The 15,855-nt window shown below is 45.1% G+C and overlaps 1 protein-coding gene across 1 annotated transcript in view; it reads left to right on the forward strand.

The window, feature by feature from the left end:
- The first annotated feature begins 2,796 nt into the window (after positions 1 to 2,796).
- Positions 2,797 to 15,855, forward strand: part of LOC119440782 (uncharacterized) — a 148,063-nt gene continuing 135,004 nt past the window's right edge. Inside the window, exon 1 of the mRNA XM_049662549.1 lies at positions 2,797 to 2,891. The gene's annotated coding sequence lies outside the window, so the exon portion shown is untranslated. The remainder of the gene's footprint in view (positions 2,892 to 15,855) is intronic.

Genomic DNA, 15,855 nt, shown 5'->3' on the forward strand with positions numbered 1-15,855 from the left:
TTGTACGTGTAGCAACTGTATAGACATACTCACAAATTCATATCGCAATGGACACACGGCTTGCACATGTGTACAGATAAAACGAATGCGACAGAGATTCAAAGCAGATGGAAGCGTTAGCCGTTCGGCAGACGAGATAATCGAGACACGCTCCGAGTGTCGGTGCAAGAAAAGCAGGGAAGAAATTGATAGAGCAGCAGTTGTTAAAGGCATAAGTAACTGTACAACATAAAGGTTTTAATTAAGATCAAGAGATAGGCAAAATATGCTAGGCTCTGATAGGGGTAACCAAACCTGGTTAGATCAAGCAGGCTAGGTGACTATGTGGAGCCGCCTGATTTCGAAAAGAAATTCAATATAAATCATCATCATCAGGAGAACATGATGTTTCTATGTTTATCAATAATGGTACCTACTGTGTCGGAACTGCTTGCAACATTTGAAGCAATAGGGTACGCGGTTCAATCATACATTGTATGTACACGCACAATCTGGTTGGTATCAAGACCTATACGAAAGCTATCATACTTGAACGCCTAAACATCGTCAGAGAGGTCAGAAATATTATTCAAGATGCCGTTTTTTTTTTTTTCTAGTATAACAGATCTGTCTTTGTTCTCAATGTCATTGAAGCACATCGACGCCGTCTTACAGCATGGGGAAGTACAAAGCACGTTATGATAAAGTTACAGTCGACGTGTGCCTTTCTCGACTCAGCGAACAAATAAGCAAGCATAACAAAGAGCAAAGGAATCACGATTGGTCACATAGTGAGTATCTTCCAAGCGCGTGATCTCACCAAGAATTGCGAAAACTGTCTAGTCAGCCCAAAAACCGCCTGGCCAAATCGACCTGTGGAATCCGGCACACTGACATCGCATTTTCCTATTCTTTGGTGCATCACTATGCACTCGTATGCTGAGGAACATCGAAGCACATGTGGCCCCCGACCGCATCTCCTTTCCGTATAACTCCGCCGCTTCACCGTCGACTTCCGCTGAATAATTTTCTTCTGCACGTGTCGCACTGCCGCCGCCTTCAAAAGCAATACTTTCACAGAAGTATAACAGTGAGCTTTATGCTCGTGTGGCCGAAGAGACCTCTGTTCCACCGCATACATGCGCCGGTATATGGCGCTCCTTGGAGAACGCCATTTCCTACACCGCGCCTCTGGTAAAGCAGCCGCCGCCGTCGCTGCCGCAAAATGTCTCCGGGCTTGCGTTTCGCTTTCGCCGAAGACACGTGAGAGCCAACGAGCTAAGGCAGTCTGCGGCGCAAAACGCCCACGATCGACAGACGCGACACTAAAAAACTTGTTTAGTTCTGGGCGGCCCCTTTTAACGGGCGGTTCAGTTTCGCTGCGACAACAAACACGGCCCAGATTTTCTCTCTCTCTCCTTCCTATACGAAGACGGGACGCCGACCAGTCAGGGACAGATTTAAAAGCCCAATTCGAACAGCGATAAGATATATGGCACAGCAAACCGTCGGACGTTCTTGTTCCGGTGTACTTCTCCACGGGCTCCATACTTCGTAGCCTCCGCCGTGTCGTTTTTTTTTCGTATTATTTCTATCCTTCGCGAAAGTAATTTGGGGTCTTTCGCTGTCAACTTCGGTGACGCTTGTACAGGGCGGGCGGAAGCGTTTTATAAACCTGAGACGCTCACCTCAAGGAGTCAAGGATGAGACACACACACACACAAAGAAAAAGGGGGACAAAAATAGAGAGGCACGGGAAGAGAAAGAGGGAGGGGCAGGAGTATTGGTGTGTCGATAGCAGTGGCGGTTAAGAGACGAGTAGAACTGAACAGACGACGAGGAGTCCTTCTGGAGTTCCTTCGTTTGCTCAGGGCGCACCGCAGTCCACAGCCGCGACCTCCAACGCCTGCGGCGCGGCTACGAATGCCGCCGGCGTTGTTCGTTGTTAGGAGCCCCGTTTTTGTATCGTTTGCCTAGGTGCCCCCTTTCCGTCCTCGCCCCTCTCTCTCTCTCTCTCTCTCTCTCTCTCTACTCGTCTTGCGATGCCTGCTCCTCAGCTTCGGGGCCCCACCCCACACCCCCGGCCGCGCGAAAATGGTTTCTCCAGTCGTAACTTTCTCCCCTCGGCGGGCCACCAGAAGCTTCATCGGCCGGGCTCTGCTGCCTCGCCAAGCGAGACGTTGCGGCTTCTTACATCGCGTCACGCTTCGATGAGCGACGACGAATGCCGACCAATCGCGCCCACCTTCTCGCGTGTCGGCCGCGTGTGATTGGGCTCGTCTGATCAACTCTCAGTGGACCCTGTTCTGCCGAATCAAGGCAGCGAAGAGGAGGCAGCTGCGGGCAGTGGGCTCAGGGAACCGCAGTTTCATCTAGGTCAGGCCGTTGTTCTCTGGTAGTTACTCGAGTGGCATGGAAGGAGCCCGGAAACGCCTGTTCTGGCGCGGATCCTTGTGCACCGTGCAACGTCCGTGAGCGGGAGAGTATCGCTGAAAACGAATTGTGCCAATGACTGTAGCTGCGGACAAGCCGACGCGTGAGAAGTGGCGTTGAAACCGCCGGCGGCGGTTGACTTGGTGCACGTTCTTTTCTGAAGGACACGCCTGTCAGAAAGGAATCCCTGCGGTGGACAAGTTGTGCCAGCACAAAGGAATTTACCAAAAGTGTCAAGAAGTGCGAGATTTCTGTGCTTTACGTCATTTGGTTTTCGGCCTGCCAGTGGGTCAAACTGTAACATCGCCACGGTTGTGAGTTTTTTTTTAATACAAGAGATTTTTCATAGAACTTCAGGACGTGGCACCCGACGGAGAAACAACGGAATCCGCACAAACAGCGTGGCACAGTGTTCGTTGAGAAGGTGAGCCCTCGCAGCATGGAAGCCTCGTGACGCAGCAGTCTTCATGGGTCCAAAGGTGAGAGATACTTCGTGGCACATATCCATCCTCTCGTTTTTTTATAAATTTCGTGTTCGCAATACGGCGGCAGAGTGCGGAGAAAACTAGGCCCGGAATCTCGTCACCAACATACATAACAGTTATTAAAAAATCAAGCACGCGGTGTATTTTGGTCTACACTAAATTTATGGTCAGCTGCGGGAAGTTTGGGAAGACGGCATCGCTATTCCTGCTTAATTTTCTTTCAGCGATGCAGAAGAAAGCAGCTGGTTCAATGCGCTGCAGGTCCCGACGTACGTAAACCATCAGCATAAATTGAAATGAGGAAAGAATAAGACTCACCTAGATGCCGGTTACGCGTATTTACGTGAATGCAGAGCAATCGCTCTGTTGCCGGCTGCTAAGCATGGCGTAGTCCCGGATGTACATTCGCGCGCAATATGAGCTGCAACGCGGTGCCCGTGTTCAAAAGGGCCACAAGACGGCACGCCAGCGCCGACATACGAATAATTGAAGAACTAAACACCGTTAGATATTTATTACACCAATGTTCAGTGCGTCGTTGCCACCATGCAGTCTTGGGGTCCTTTTGAACACGGGCACCGCGTTGCGGCTCATACTGAGCGTGGCTGTACGTTTGGCAGTCTGCAGTAAGCCACTGTTTCAGGCGGAGAGAACCTGGAAACGGCAACAGCGCATTCCGTTCGTTTTCGACTCGTTCGCGTTTGCATTTGTGCTGATGGTACATCCGCCTAAGTGGTTGGTAACGCGTCATTTTGCATCAAAAACATGCGGCACAGGCTGCACAGAACTTGAATGTTTACCTACTTAGTAAATACTGTACGTTCAATCTCTTATAAACACCCTCGAAACACTCAACTCAGCTGCAACGCTATCCAAATGCACAGTGCTATAGAGAGAGAGTAGCTGCGCGCGCCGTCGTAGCGACGACCGTAAATACCCAAAAGTTAATTACGCCGAAAAATGTAATTACAAAAACTGCACACGCGAAAATATACCCGTCCTGAAACAATATACCGAAGGACTCGCACGTCCTTAGAAATTTTGTGGCTATGTCAACGGAGACGTTCGCTGTGTCCGCGCTTGTTATTCGGTAGTTTCTTTCATAGTACTATGTTTTCAAGCTTGTTCTCGAGTTCCTCAATTATGTTTAAGCAGTCTGGTCACTCAACTCGTTTAATGAACCGCAAAAAATGAAACAAAATGTAACGAAAGAAAAACAGTTTCAGTTACCACTGCCATCGCTTTAAACAAAAAAAGAAGAAAAAAAAACTAAACAGATCTGGTAAAGTAGTTTTTTTTATCTTGCTTTGCTGCCATTCGTTACGTCTTCATGAGTTCTTGTCCGGCTTATGCTTAATTTGAGTGAATGTATGGGGAATAATACATATACCGATCGTCCCGATGAGAAGATCAAGTTCGTTTTTGCGAACAGGCACTTAAGCAAACATGTGCGACTTCACAGACATATCACGTAACCTGAAGCTCAGAACAACATGTGAAATCTTCTTAAACGGCTAATTATTGTCTTTCTTGGAAGTTAAGAGAACAAACTCAAAATGAAGCGCTGCTGTTGTTTCATAACACGGTGCAAGCGAAATAACGAAGATCGCGTTATAAAACCTACGATGACTGAACTTTTTTTTTTTTTTTCGAAGTGAGATTTAAAAGAAAGCCTCAGGTAGAATGAAACGTATGTAGCGGTACGCGCGTTCTCCGTGAATAGATTGCTTCGTGGCATCGGCTTTCACAGAGTCGCTCGAAGCCCGTTTGTAAAAGCAAAATTCAGCGATCGAGCCAGAGCTGGACAGGCTCGCATGGGTTCGCTGGCATCGGCTTTCGTCCGTGGTAGCCGAGCGTGGGATTGTGCGATGAAAAATTTAAGTTTGGAGGCTTTGACACACCGCAAATGTGAACACACTGAGCAATCTGACTGTGCAATCTGACGAGTCGCAAAAACTCAGACACACCAATGTAAACGAGAAAATGTTCTGGGGCATGAAAACCAATAATTTATTAAGGCGAAAGCCTTCGACGGCTCATGGGTCAAAACATCCGACGACCGTCCGGCGTTATGGCACCATAATTCAAGTGACGTCTCAGATGCACACACATTAAAGAGACTGTTATCATGAGTAGAAGCAAGTTCAAAATGACTGTGAAAGCTACGAACCTATACAGCCACATTTGGTGACGCATGCGCCAGTAAGCCATCAATTTTTTTACCAATAAAAGAGCTCGATCCCCTCTGCTCGCGTTGAACGGACAGCCTTCTAAATAATCAGTGTGGCCACAAAAGTGTCTGCGTGTGGTTTTTCCAGTTTTGTTCATGTTTGCCGAGAAGTGTGCACGTGTCTTATGACGTTTTGAGGAGCATAAGTACGCCTGAGAGAACTGTAAACAAGTCTGTCTTTGAAAGTTAGCCATGTGTGTTTGTTTAATGTGTGTCCCTATCATTCTGCTTGCGCTACAAGAAAGTAGACAAACGAAAAAGAAGCAGAAAGCCACGATCATTTTAACGTGTCATTAACCACGTACAGCCAGGGGGGATGTCTAGGCGACCGAAAAAGAGAACAAGTAAAGAGAAAAACATGTAAAGAGAGAACAAGTAATAGAAAGTAACAACGCATTCGAATGAGAATGTCAAAGTAATTTAATGAATATCTCATGAGCGCACAGGTTTTCACCTTCAGCCTCTTTAGCGTATGCTAAAGTGACTGTCAAATTTTTATTTATTTATTTATTTATTTATTTATTTATTTATTTATTTATTTATTTATTTATTTATTTATTTATTTATTTATTTATTTATTTATTTATTTATTTATTTATTTATTTATTTATTTATTTATTTATTTATCTATCTATCTATTATTACTATCTAAGAACTCCTGCCAGAATAAATAAGTCTGGTGGCGTAGGCGAAATGGGTTGGGCTTGAACATAGGAGCATGAGAATAATGTTAAATTAGAGAAATACGCGACGAAAGGTTTGCATATTGAAACAATTCATGAACTCAGAAATAAAACATTAACTAACAAGAGTCGCAAAATTTACATAATTGAATACGTGCCGACACGTTGTAGACATAAAAAGAGATTAGGTAATATCCACAAGGCAAGTAAGGATGCATTTCCATCTTACAAGTGTTTGAGAAAGCGTGTACTACTCCGGGTAAGGAGAAAATGCAGGCGAGTCGCACGTCTCCTCTGCATTATAGATAAATCCGAACGCGCATGTGGCACTTTGTTTAGTAGATATTTATAAATGCCAGACAATGTATTAATGCCAAACAACGATTAATTAAGATAAAAAGATGAACCTTGCGGTTTTAGTTCAAACACAAACTGGTGCGAGTGACAAATTATAGACGCCTTTTATAAACAATGCGTTAAGAGTGGGTCATAGTGTAAAAGACGCGAAACAATGTAAAGATACTATGCCACAGCAACGATCGTCTTTTGTTCATTACTGATATGATTTTAAACGAAGGGGATGACGCCTTTAGACTATACTCATCCTCGCAGGCCAAACAAAACTAAAGGCACGACAAACATTGCGAAACACTGGGGACTGTCAAGTGTCACTGAAACATTGCGAAGTCGCGCTCACGGATAAAGAAATGCCCAGAAGTGCGTATAAGGGCACGCAGGGACAGAGAGAGAATAATTGCGGGTGTTTCTGTAAAGACTTTAGGCAAGTGCCTGTGGCAGATAGCGCAATTCTCGTCCTTGAGCTGGCCCCCTCGAAGAGAACGGACTTTACTTGCCCGAGATATCAAAATATGTAATCGGCTAATTAACGAAAATTCATTAAGTTTTTATCGAATTACCTTGCGGCACACATTGCAATTTACAAATTGTAGCCGGTTAGACTGCAAGGCATCACTTGGGAAAAAAATGGCACCATTTTCGAGATACGTGTCATCAAACTTGCGGTAAGAATTTCGCTGTCGTTCCATTTACTTTTTAAGAGAAACACCGTTTTATGCACCGAAGCACAAAAATTAACTGAACCGCCCATATCTTTCTTCGCGAATTTCGGCAATCGATATCTCGAAACTGGTGGCATCCTGAGAATTCGCTCCAAGTGGATCCGCCTTGCGAACTCCTCGACTACAATTTGACAATTGCAATATGCGCCGTAAGGTTATTAGTTAAAACTGAATTAATTATGTTTTTTTTATTTAGTCAGTTATGCATTTCGAATTCTTGTGCAAGCAATGCAGAAGAATGGAGGACGGACGTGCCCCAGCGCCACTCAGAACCATGGTGGGCGGATGTGCCCACCATGGTTCTGAGTGGCGCTGGCTAACACACCTAGGGCTAAATCTAGACAACATAAATACCCAATTTATGGACGAATTGATGGCCGTCGCCGTAGCACAATTGGTAGTGCAACGCGCGCGTAATGCGGAGGTTGCGGGTTCGGCTCCCGCCGGCAACAAGTGTTCTTTTCGTCCACTTTCATTTCCCTTTTCTTCAGTTATTTTCTACATTCCAAATTCAACCACACTTAATTTCCCCGATGCTTTTCTTGGCTTCATTGTCTCTTGGCTTTATGTGGTTATGATTCACAAAATCTAGCCCCTCGGTTTATATATATATATATATATATATATATATATATATATATATATACCCGGCAACCAACCCAGCAGCCAGGCAACCACGCCAAACACGGGAAAACTATACTGGCCTGAAGGTTCGACCCCATCCCCGGAGACTTGACTTCTTTATTATAGAAGCACGAAACAGTGCAAAACAATAACCCACCTAGGCACCTACCAAACGTACTGTGACCGGGATTAGTTAAAGAATTATTTGTATTAAAAGAAAAGAGCGTTACACCACCATGAAAGCGACTGGGCAACAGTTTAAGCAAGCTTTCTTCGTACTAACGGCACATTTCTGAGCCTTTTATGATAGTCAGTCGCAGTGATCAGTTATACAGAATGATTCTAATAGTTGCGCACAACATAAATGAAAACACATATGTATCCGATTTCTGGAGTGATTGAGCTATCGCACTTATAACCTGCATGCATCATTAATTCATTCATTTCTTTGTCAATGATCATCGAAAGCCGCCACCATTGGGCTCAATCAGTAGTGGCGAAAGGTCAGTGCCACTTACAACGCCGAGTAATATTGAGCAGGGACATAATTTCTGGCGCATTCCTAAGCATGGCAAGAATTTCACTATCTCAAAAAGTCGTCACATTGACCTTAAGGTTTAGAGGGCACTTCGCGTTTAAGTGTGAGCACGGCAAGTACTTTTGGGTGATTTGGAGCGCAACAGTCTGTAGTGAATCGCCACTCGAATGCCGTCATACTGATTAAGTACAGTTGTAATATTCACCTTTGAAAAAGACAACGTTGAAAATGCAAGAAACAAAAAAAAATTCACAGGCGTGACAATAAAGGCTAAATCTCAGTTACGCTATGTCTAACAGTATTTCTAACGACCATTACATGTATTATATAAACAATAAAAAAGGTCAGCACGCACTGTAGCTTTATCTGAAACTGTCGCAATGGAAGACAGTACGATGAGGCTGCTCTTGCGAGTAAAAGGTTGAAGTAAAAAAAAAAGGATAAAATAAAGACAAAACATATAAAAATGAAAAAAAAAGTGAAAGTTCTGAGTGATTCCTCAAACCGTCTTAGCAAGCTGTTGCTCGTTACGGTGAGCTCGAAGTCCCGGAAGCGGCGCAACTCACGCAGACGATGCTGGTCTGAATTAATTAGTAAAGTTTCTCTTTCGAAATGAACGGGCTGAATAATTTATGAGGAACCTGATGCAGACGTCATACGTATATTTTTGTGTGTGTGATGTGTTTCTGTGTATGTGCTCTAGCGTGCCTGCGTGTACATTGGAAATGTGAAGATTTGCGGGGCAGAGCTAAGCGAAGATCGCAGATAGAGCCAAGGCGAATGGCAATCGCAGAAAAGTGTGCCTTCTATATACCCCGCCAGAGGCGTGTCGTCAGAGGCGGGCAGTGCTTCTGCCAGCAGGGGGCGGTGCTGTCGGCAGCGTCCTGGTAAGCGTTGCCCAAGCATGATACTTTTCGAGGCTTTTTTTTTTTTTTTTTTTTTTTTTATGGCGCTAGTATCTAGGGATATTATGTTTCTCAATGAGCATACCGGAAGTCGGCTTCAGGCAACCGGAAGCTGAGGTGTCTCCGAAAGCGTGAGAATAAGAAGAACCCATCTAAAAGGAGGTTATGGTTCAATTTAACAGTTGTATAGGGAGAGAGGAAGAAACGAAAAAGAGGAAGGCACACCTCAACGCATCCCACGCCGTGTACGTGCACCACGCAAGAGAGTAGAGTCCCGTAGCTGAGAAGAATTCCTGCAACGTTTTGTGTGCCTCGTATCGAGTTGAAACACTACCGTTCGGAAGCCAAGAACGGTTGAGCACATTTGGAGCACGAAAACGTTAGTGGAGCCTGCTCAGCAGCACACAGCGGCAACCATTGAACTTTGAGCCTACCAAAAGGCAGTGCTCAAGTGGCTCACTGTAGTGTCCACAAACAGGACAGCAATGGGCTCAGCGCGCGTCAATGCCTATGAAGGTGATGTACGACATCAACGCTTCTGGTGAAGTCCGTGAATAAATGCAAAGTGCTTCTAGCGACCAGTCGCGCGGCAATTTTGCGTGTATTCGCGGCCGTCATTCACGCTCGGAAAAACTTTTACGTAGCACGTATTGAGCAACAGAAAGCTGTATCGGGAGCTTCTCATGCTGCTCTACAACTTTCTCATTGGCACTTTTCATCTAATTATAATATTTCAGAAGTTAATAATGAATTAACACTAATTATGTAATTAGGTGGAATGCAGTAATTAATCTAGTTATCCCAAGCAAAGGCACACATTACCTTGGTTCTGTCCAGCTACGTGGCATCTGCATATTTTTAAATCTCGGTGCATGATAGTTGGGACACCCTATATATATCTCCATTACCTGACCGGCTTCCCACACTTTACACACGTACACTTTTTTCGACTTTGACACTCCTAATGCTAATGCATTAAAATAACGCGCGCTATATTCCCGTTGTTTCGAAGACGTAACGATTGCGAACTTGGGCAAAGTTTACCAGCTTTCGAAGATGAATTCTGACGCAACTGAGCGAACAGACAATGGAGCGGCCTTTAATGTGGCGCACAGAAGTCAGGGCGAACGGTTGTGCACCGAGCTCAACGCGTCACAGTCATTAGCAGCCAGGCGGACTCTGGGTGGCCCAGGTAGGAAGTAAATCCTTTCACTCTAAGAGCATTCACGCACCTCGCGCTAATCGCATCCACTTAGCGTCTGGCAACGCGCGGTGCGCCGAGTGAGCGTGCAGCATGCGGCCGATGTGCAGTTTACACAGAATGCTCTAGCAAGGACTCCATCCGCGGTCGTCAGCCTTATGCAAAAACTAAGCCAGAGGTCAGCCACAATGCATGCATGTGCAGAGCCGACTAATGCACGGTTGGGTTTTGTAACAGAGCGACTGACGTATCCCACGCAACATGCTTTCACGTGCCCCACTGGGGCCCGAGTATATAGCATCGCGAGGCTCGTTTCTGACCGTATTCAATTTGATTTGCGTTCTATTGAGGTCGCTGAATAGCTTAAAAGCCAGTGATATGCCCTCCTTCTAGTGAATATTATGGCAGATGCGGCACAGTCAGTAAGGACCTCAAAAGAAAAAGCCTAATAATGGAACACTTGCGAATTAGTATGTACAGTAATCAATGCCCGGAGATTAATAATATTGCAATTTTTTTGCATCCTACGCAAGCAGTCGGAAATGAAGTGGTACAGCCCACGTCTTCGTGTTCGACCTAATGCACGACACTGAGACATTTCCATGTGGGTGCGGCTGTACCATACTAAGTATTCCAAATTGTTTGCTGCTGCCGTTTTTGTTTTTCGTTGTGGCTTAGCGTCTTTTTCTCTGGGGGGGGGGGGGGGGGGGGGGGTAAGCAGGGGAGCTCATATGCCACCACCGCTCACTTTTCACGTGATATCTGGAGTCCTTGTTCACGAAGCTAGGATGAGATTAAAGCGACTGCCTTCTGAAGCCGCGCTCTAAGCTGAAGCCGCACCATACGTGCAGCTGATCTCGTACACACAAGCCACATAGTTTTGGGGTGGTAGTTGACGCAGACATATCCTGGACTCCTCATGTGAATTCTGTGAAAGAAGGGCTGCCGCAAATTTTCTACATGTTCAGGTTTCTAGCAGGAAAGACCTGGGGATTGTCAATACACTCTATGCTGCAACCATAAAGGATTCTTCTCATTAGATTCCTGTGGTAAAACCTAGCTGTCATCTCCAACAGCTGCAGAACTAACCTGAATATAATCAAAAGTATCCAAACCCAAGCCCTCGTGGTATGCCTTGGTGTACCACGGAGCGCGTCAACGACAAAAGTTATTGCAATCGTTCAAGGTTACGCAACCAGGACGCGCATTGCCGTTGACAAAGTGCGTGTGCGCATCAGACACTTTGCCAGGAACCAAACGCACCAAACGTCGCCAGCCTCCCAGCAGGAATGTCCCACATGACATTCAATGCAACTATCTTCGCGCATCATACCTCGCCCACATAAGGGTACGCCCCTGCTGCTGGGCGTTTAATTCCTCCGTGGTGTTTGAGCCGCCCTCGAGTAAAGCTCACAATCCCACGGCTTCAGAAAAAGTCTCACTTACCGTCATGTGCACTCTAGCAACTCAGTTTACACCTATTGTATGAGAAATACAGCGAATACACACACGCTTACACTGAAAGCTCAATTACATCGACCAGTACCGGCGGCGCTTAGTTTTACTGACAAAACAAAACAAAACAAAAAAAAACTAATCCAATGGTTCAACACATTGCATGTCACAACGTCTGCAGCTGCACCACTTGCGGCTCTGAGCGGTGCACTTCAGATGATCGATTCAAAGAGCCGAGGAAAATGAGCAGTCTTCTGCGACTCAAAGCCGGCATTACAATGTATGCAGTCGTTCCTCCGACTTAACTCACAAACAACTGACGTGGGAAATTATAGAGCTTATAACCTTCACTTGAATGAAAAAGGACATGGTATTTCTTCCTGATGGTCCGGCCATTGCCGTATCACTGGAAATGATGACGCAGAGAAGGATGCCCGGACGTCACATGAAGAAAACCACTGCGTCCCGATTTCGCTCTCTATAGGACAGGCGCTGCAAGACAGCTTCGCCTTCTGGCATGCACACTCTCGTTAGCCGAGTGGAATAACGCACATAAAAGGCATACCAGACTGCACCGACTAAAGCCTTCGCTACAACTCGGACCTCCGCTACGCTAGGACTGCACCGACACGAGGCATCTTTTCTGCGTCTGTAGAAGTTGGGAGTTGCTTTCACTAGAGCTCATTACAGCACTAACAGGAATGGCTGACAGTCCTGCATGCGATGTCAGCGGCCTGCGAGGTGCACATACACCACCTATTGTGCCACTGTCCTCGAACTGACATACAAAGACAATCACTGCTCAAAGCATTGAGGAGACTAGATGATCGACCACTGAGTGAACAGATGATAATGGCTCATACCCCCCCCCGATTATCCGCTCAGGAGGCAGTGAAAACACTTTTGTGCGTTCTGAAAACGATTGGCTTGTGCGAGTCCCTTTGACTCCATGGTGCTGTCCGCGCACGTGCACACATTCACCGCTTTCGTCTCTCTCTCTTTTTCTATTCCCCTTTTTTGCTTCCCCCAGAGTAGGGTAGGCAATGCGACGATGTATGGTTAACACATCTGCCTTCTCTCATATCATATATGTACAGGGTGTCCCAGCTACCACGCAGCACGATTTAAAAGAAGAGGAACGGCGTTACGGGACGCAAACCTAGTGCGTATTGTTTCCAGTACAGTGGAGTAGCCGCCAGTAGTTTTTTAGTTACTCAGATTTAATTAGGTAATTGTAATTAATTATCTATCTCGAGAAGTACTGTCCTAATTATCAAAGTGTCAATGAGAAAATTGTACAGAAACATGAAAAACTCCCGACACAGCTTTCTGTTGCTCAATACGTGCTACGTAAAAGTGTTTTTCCCAGCGTGAAAGAAGCCCGCGAATACACGCAAAGTACCTCGAGCGGCCAGTCGCACGGCAATTCTGCGTGTATTCGCGGGCTACTTTCACACTCGGAAAAACACATTTATGTAGCACGTATTGAGCAACAGAAAGCTGTGTAAGGAGTTTTTCATGTTGCTCTACAATTTTCTCATTGACACTTTGATAATTAGGACAGTACTTCTCGAGACAGATAATTAATTACAATTACCTAATTAAATCTTAGTAACGAAAAATTACTGGAGGCTACTCCACGGTACTGGGATCAATACGCACTAGGTTTGCTTAGCGTGATGCCGTTCATCTTTTTTTTTAATCGTGCTGCATGATAGCTGGGACACCCCGCATATATATATATTGATGAGTGAAAAACATTGAGCAAGCCGTAAAACATGGACGCAGCATGAATTTAGTGAGAAGAAAACTTGGCCAAGGCAAAGTGTATGCGCTGAAAGATAAGCAAGGTAATATCATCGGCAATTTCGATGAAACCAAGTACACTTAAACAGTGTAAATTCCAGACAATACCCAGAAGCGAGCTGCAAGCTCTGCAAGCACGAGCACGTGGACATGGCACACGTCTTATGGAAATTCCACAGAGGTCAGAGCAATATACAGAGAAGACAACATACAACCGGACCTCCTCGAGAGCGATGGCTAAGCGCTCTGACTAGCTCGGATCTACACGACCTACTATTGGCAATCCAGCGGGCCCGGGCAGCGGTGGAAAGGCTATGCCTCACCGCACATAATGCCCGGGTGGCCTGAGCCCGGGCCGGCAACCTCGCAGGTGCTTTTATCAATAAAGTTTTTTCCGTCTGTCCGTCCGTTAAACCTTTAGTCTGTCTCTTTCGAAATAGCGTGCCGAAAATACGTAATACAGTTACGTTAGACAGCACAATTCAACGTGTTAATACCTCAGGTGGAAGTACCACTGAAGGAAGCAAGCCAGTATTGCCTGAAGTAAGTGCAGATGGTAGCGGAATGACCTTCAAGCAGGAGAACGGGTAAAGAATAAAATAAAAAAGAGTGCAATACACAAAGCAACAATCAGGGTATCGTAATAAAAGTCATTAGAAAAATAAATTATGCCTGCTATTGAGATCTTAAATAAATATGTACTCCCCCCCCCCTTTTTTTTTATTACCCAAAAAAGATAAATTATCCGATAAAGCGCCAAATCGTTCAAATAGGCGACGTTTACTTTTGTTGCCGAATAACGCTATAGTTATCTCAATCTGACAACAGTCGTAAATATCGAGTTGGAAGCAACATAAAGAAAACATGTACTCCGATCCATTATTTGCCTCTAAGTCCCCTTCATTGGTAGATTAATTTAGTGTGCTGGAACGGAAACCTTGGCAACGAATAAATCGCCAGGGTCTCCGCAACGATAAATTACCGATTGAATGAAAGGTCACACGAGGGGAAATGCACTTTCACGCTAATGAAACAGTTCCCTAGCACGCGGTGCCAGTCACATATACAGAAATTAAAAAAAAAAGTACGGCAGAAACAGAAAGACAGACAGCACGTTCTGCGAAGTTGTGAAAGAGAACACAAAAAAAGTCAACGTCCCCAACTTAAACAGTGCTCCGACAAACACGCTGCAGTCTTTTTTCAGCAATAGAAGAAAGATGATGAGGAGGTAGCGGATTCTGCAAAGTTCTCACGCTTTTTATGAAACGGAAGGGACTAACTACACTCTGCACTACTCAAAAAAGAAAGAAAACGGTTGACGCACGCGAACTACTGAACAAGGGAAACATTGAAGCGGGTAAGGAAAATCACACCCATCTGTTCAAGTGGGAGCATCTCGAGCTCTGCATAAACAGCATGAATTTTTTTTTACCTGTATCGTGTTCATTGAGAGTGGTTAATCGTAAACAAGAAGGCTCTCATTAGGGCTGTTTTTGTTCCAGCGCATTTCTTATGTTTGATATGAGATCCGGAATTCTGTAGAGACTGATCAAAGCCTAGATGTGGGATGCAATTATTAGCGGCGCTTTAATTATAAACCCCATGCGAGAGAGTTTTGTTCACGGATCTTCGATGCAAAAAAAAAAAAACGGTCTGGTGATGAAAGGACTCGCTTGATTAGGTGGAGTGGGTTACACGACGTCTGTTTCTGTATGAAAAACAAAACTAACACTATACATATATATCTATAGTTTAAAATCTAACCGAGATTATGAATTTATGAATACTGGGGTTTTACGTGCCAAAACCACGATTTGATTATGAGGCACGCCGTACTGGGGGACTCCGGATTAATTTTGACCACCTGGGGTTCCTTAATGTGCGCCAATGCACAGGACACGGACGTTTTTGCATTTCGCCCGCATCAAAATGCGGCCGCCGCGGCCGGGATTCAAACCCGCGACGTCGTTCTTAGCAGCGTAACACCATAGCCGCTAAGCCACCGCGGCGGGTGGTTTAGTGAGTATGAAATTATTCAGACATTAAGAAAAAAAATAATGCCACCTTAGAACTTTGTCTATACTTGGATTCTAGAGCGATGCATAACTTGTAAGAATGCTTCGCGTTCTTGTCAGTAATATATTTTCTGGAGTTATAAAGAATCAATCAATCAATATTTATTTCATGTGCCCAGGAACAAACGAAGGTCTGAATACTGCGCACGACCGAATAAAAAAACGGTTAGAACAACTACGACCAACAGCTATGGAACAAGAAATTATTGACAAGAAATGAAAACAACAGCATAAACTGGTACATGGTGAGCCAAAATTAGGCACTAATACAAAATTGAGAGACCGAGTACAGATGTGCGCAATAAATGACACAATTAATGATGGTGCTTTAACACCAGTCGATGGCTAAGAGTACCAATCGG

Source organism: Dermacentor silvarum, chromosome 2, assembly GCF_013339745.2.
Source record: "Dermacentor silvarum isolate Dsil-2018 chromosome 2, BIME_Dsil_1.4, whole genome shotgun sequence".
In the NCBI taxonomy this organism is placed as follows: Eukaryota; Metazoa; Arthropoda; class Arachnida; order Ixodida; family Ixodidae; genus Dermacentor; species Dermacentor silvarum.